Source organism: Polyodon spathula, chromosome 6 (assembly GCF_017654505.1).
Source record: "Polyodon spathula isolate WHYD16114869_AA chromosome 6, ASM1765450v1, whole genome shotgun sequence".
NCBI classification, from domain to species: Eukaryota; Metazoa; Chordata; class Actinopteri; order Acipenseriformes; family Polyodontidae; genus Polyodon; species Polyodon spathula.
The window spans coordinates 12,204,084-12,208,973 of record NC_054539.1 but is presented as its reverse complement, the minus strand read 5'-3'; the positions used below and the strand labels follow the sequence as shown (position 1 = coordinate 12,208,973).

Sequence of the window (4,890 nt, the reverse complement as noted above, 5' to 3'; positions counted from 1 at the left end):
GGGGGTCCCATTGGTACATCACCATAAAGTGGACATGCGCTGGCACATTTCCTTCTCACAACGTTTGCATATACTGACATCTGTTCAAGCACCACTCTCTGGCAGACCTCGATTACATGTTTTGCAGGGAACGTTGGTCCCTATTTTAAAAAGACACAAATATCCAGTATACTACAATAAGTATGGGCTGCCTGTATATTTTATAAAACTACTTACAGATCAACAGAAAGAAACTATTTATTCTCTACTGTTAAACAAACATGGTCAGATATCAACAATAAATGGTATTACAATTTGAGTCAAACGTTGCTTTTCAAAACATGCAACGTGCAAAACATAGTACGTAACAAAAGAATGTCAGTTTTTCGTGATAAGCATTACTGCCTTAATGTGTGTATAGTGAATGTTTTTAAACACACTTACAGGTGGTCCGGGAGGCCCTTGGAACCCGACAGAGCCTTTGTCTCCATGGACACCCTTTGCTCCAACGGCTCCTGAAGATCCAGGCTCCCCACCTGGGCCTTGTTTACCTTGGACTCCTAGTGGACCCAATAGTCCTTTGTCTCCAACCTAAACATGTGAACATTATTAGGAGTTACAGGAATAAAGAGATACTTCATCTTTTTTTTTTTTTTTTAAAGAGACAAATCAAAAACATCACACAGGTCAAACATATAAAATGTACTACTGTACCTGTTTAGATTGTAGCCATTGAATCTCACTAAGACTCAAAATACAATCATAATAACCTGTTTTAGCTATCAAGGCATGGCTTATTTTTTAATATTGGTACTCACTTCTCCTTTTGGGCCTTTGACTCCTTTTTGTCCCTTTGTAAAGACATAACATAAATGATTATAAACCAGACATTACAAAATATAAATAAAAAAAAAAAAAAAAAAAATGAAAACAAATTAAAACATTTATATGTTTTACCTTGTCACCTTTAACACTTTGAATGCCTTGGATACCTGTGTCGCCCTATGAAACAAACAAATACACATATTCAATTTAACATTTTAAATGCTCAGTTATTATGTATGATAATACATATCATATTGTCACCAACATACCATGAGACATTGCATATTGTTACCTGCAGTATGTATATTGTTACATCCTATTGTATATTACAGTGACAGTAATTTTAGGCTTATAGAGACACAGCCATTAGTTCAGCTAATTTCATCAGCTACTGCCATCAGCTACTGAGTTCCACTTTTGATGGTTGCTAAAACAAACTATCTTGCTATACTAGTTTGTGCAGCTCTACTGGAGGTACTATTGGTGTCACAAACATGTCTTCAATGTTAATAAACTTGCAATACCAGTGGTAGTATTTTTTCAAAGATTGCTTTTTAGGTTTTGTTATTTCTAGGTCTGGACACAAGGGGGTGCTAATTTGAAAAGGCTGCTCCAGGTTTTTGTCGCATAAAAAGTACTGTATGTCAGTAGCATACATCCCCTGCCATGCTGTTATTGCATAATTAACAGAAACTGTATGTACAAATGCAAGTGTGACATATGAACATCCACACGTATTCTCCAGATTGATATTCTCAATAACCTGTGATAAAAGTGTGACAAACCTACAGAGCTACAAATGTGTGTATGTACAGACACCTCTACTTTAGCCCAGTCTTTGGGGTTCATGCCCCCTTTCCTCTTGTCTGTGATACTTGTGTACATATATCGGTAAAAAAATAAATAAATCCAGCATGCCACTAAAAAAAATGAATGGAGCAATCATTAAATATAACATTAGAAAAAAAAACCCACGAACATACAGTTAAAACAGATGTTAAAGCATTCGCCAGGCAGAAGTGTTCTTTAATAAATTGTGACAGTTGTTGAGATGCATTTTGCACCGGTTGCCCTACCTTAAAAACAGGTACCCCCATTTAGACTTCAGATTTTATCATTATTCAAATTGCTGCTCAGGTGATAACATTGTTCGTTGTGGTTAGTTTGGGAATCATGGCTTCTAATAATGCCAGTTGGTGGTAGAGAAAGATTTCTGACTGACAGCCAGACTTCTAAAGATGCTCAAATGCCTGTTGCTTGTCACAGAGGTTGCTCTAGTCCGCAGGCTTGATCCATCAATACCCACTTGCGACAGCGTTTGTGCTTATCTGTGGTGGATGGGAAAACACCCACTATCACCTACTCTCTCAGATACTTTTGCTTTTCAATGATTGTTGCTGTACAGAGCTTATATACAGTAGGTCTAGTTAACATGAATGTGCATACATTGTAGATTAGAAGATTTTCTAGGTATTTGTATGCAGGCGGTTGACCACCATCCATCTTTTATTATTTACTGTTTGAGACCAGCGAAAAAGCCAGTCTTATAACGTGTAGTCGCTGGGGATGGGGTTAAAACCCCTTTCCTAGCACTCTCGTGGGAATGTGACTGGCGCATTTATTAAAAAGGTAATTAAGGCTCCAGCCACGAAAATTAAAAAGGACCCACTCTCGGCTCAGAAGGCAGAGAGTGTAAGAGGAGAGACATGAGTTTGAAGAAAGAGAGGAACAATTGTTACATACCGATATACTTGTTTATGTTATTGTTTATTTGTTTGGCCAACGTGCCCTTTTGTTTTGTAGACGTGTTTTTGTTTGTTTAAACTGTTTCTTTATTATTTTAATAAAACACTGAGCGTAGCGCTTCAGTTTCAGCCCATACTTTGTTTTTGACTCCTGCTTCCTGAACCCGACGTCATCACCACACGCCACACAAAGCCATCTGTGACATACGGTGTGAGAGTTGGATACAGCGCCTTCGGAGGAGTCCGGTTCACTCTCCGTATGTAGTGCTGCCGGGTCGGCAGGGAGCCTTAGCTTTCACTGTGCTTTATTACCCTTTGCTATACTTTTACTACATTAAACTATCCAGATTTCTTAGTAGTCTGAATTTCTTCTAATGTTTTTAAACTTTACCTTAGATCCTGGTCTTCCTGGTAAGCCTAGATGACCCTGTAGAGAAATTAGAATGTTTATTACACTTTGTTAAAAGTGCATTTCTCTCATATCTAAAATCATTTTGGAATATATACTGTATAAAAGCATAACTTACAGTTCTTCCTGGCGGACCAATAAATCCTGGTCTTCCTGGTTTTCCAGCTGATCCCTTCGCACCTTATTGACCCTGTAAAGAAACATGTTCATGGCAAAAACCTCTTTCCAATTCAATGCATCAACTCCAACTTGACCTACTTTGTAACTATAACCAGTCTTTTATTAATACAATTGTTATACCACTATATGATGTTTGGACTAAAATTTTAACCCTTTAGTGTTGCATTCGTTCACACATACACATTGTGCTTTTTTTCAATGTTTTTTTTCCAATGAAATGTCGCACAATTTATACATTTTTACACAAAGGTGTCAAATCTACTTCCTTTGGTCTCAGAAGATGTCAGCATCAACTATTAGCTTGTGTTTAAGTTTCTTACCCTCATCATTAGTCAATAAGGCAACTATTTTTCACCATAAGTAAGAATCAGAATAAAACTTCAAAGACTGTATTCAAAATCTTCTAAACCCTACATTACTAAAATATATTCAGTGATGAAAATCCAACAAAAATGTCCATGCAAGGATTGCTCTTTGAACTGAAGGTAAGACTATGGCATATTCATGATTGTATGTTTCAGTTCATTGATAGCTTTCCATTGGTCTTTTAGGTTTGTATTAAATACACTGATACAATACGAATGCATTAGCTACTTACAGTCATTCCTCGTGGACCTTCGTTCCCCACAGGCCCTTGAGCACCTTTCTCTCCCTTTAAAAAAAAAAAAAACTTTTTTGTTTATTTGTTTTCTTGAAACCAGTAATTATATGAATATGTTTTGTATAATAATTACCAATTGCCCTCCTTGCCCAAGACTTCCTTCTCCACCCTGAGGACCTTGGTATGCCTAATTCAGAAAAACACTTTGAAAATTATAATTACATTGAAAGCACTGACTTTAAAATAAAATTAAGTGTTCAAAAGAGGAACTATTATGCCCTTCCATGTTCACAAATCTTACCTCTATACCAAGATCCCCATCTCTTCCTGGCATACCTGGGTCACCAACAATCCCCTACAAATTAAAAGATACATGAGCATATTTACATTTATTTCATTGTTAATGAAAAGTTAATAATACTGTATATGTATTTTACTAGATATGTTATTACCTTTATTCCTACAAATCATTTCCTTCCCTGAGGTCCTGGAACACCCTATATCAAACACAAAATAAATCATATTTAGTAAAAGCAGAAACTTTGAAGGTCACACAAGCTCAATATAGCAGCCAGATAAGGTCAAGGTCACCAACACATGTAACCCTGTAAATATGAAGTCAGTACCTCAAATGACCTCTGAGACATAAGGCTGCCACAAAAGGGTAATCTTTTCTTGTATGATACCCATAATCGAATCATAGAATACAGTTCTGTAGCAAGTATGAAGCTAATATCTCAAGCCAGAAAGATATTGACAGTAAATCACAATAGAAACTCAGATGAGATGAAAGCTCCTCAGCACTCTAATAATACTGTTTTGGCAATAATGACCTCAGTGTTATTGCTTTTAATATTATGCACCTAGTCATTTTTCAAAAAGTATATTTTTCGATTATAAATTTCAAAGAACCTATATGGCTTTATGTGAAACGGTTCCAGGAACTGTATACTTACAGCGTTCTCCATTACCATATCCGCATGTATCTTATTCAAATTCTGGTAGGTACAGTAGGCATAGTAATAGACACCTCAATTAATGTATGCAAAATGTTTTAGAATAATTGACTGTAAATCAGCATGAATGTATCTGCTATGGTGGATAGACATGTCATTGTAAAGTGCTTGCTATTTGTGTTTAATTTGACTTTA

At 36.2% G+C, this 4,890-nt stretch overlaps 2 long non-coding RNA genes across 2 annotated transcripts; both read right to left on the bottom strand.

The window, feature by feature from the left end:
* Window positions 1–487: 487 nt before the first annotated feature.
* On the bottom strand, window positions 488–983 carry LOC121317657. The gene is made up of 3 exons (XR_005950519.1): window positions 937–983; window positions 798–830; window positions 488–570 (listed from the first exon to the last, which is right to left on the bottom strand). It is a non-coding gene; the product is annotated as an uncharacterized LOC121317657 (long non-coding RNA).
* Window positions 984–3,871: 2,888 nt separating this feature from the next.
* Window positions 3,872–4,213, bottom strand: LOC121317567. The gene is made up of 3 exons (XR_005950509.1): window positions 4,192–4,213; window positions 4,041–4,094; window positions 3,872–3,926 (listed from the first exon to the last, which is right to left on the bottom strand). It is a non-coding gene; the product is annotated as an uncharacterized LOC121317567 (long non-coding RNA).
* Between the last annotated feature and the right edge of the window lie 677 nt (window positions 4,214–4,890).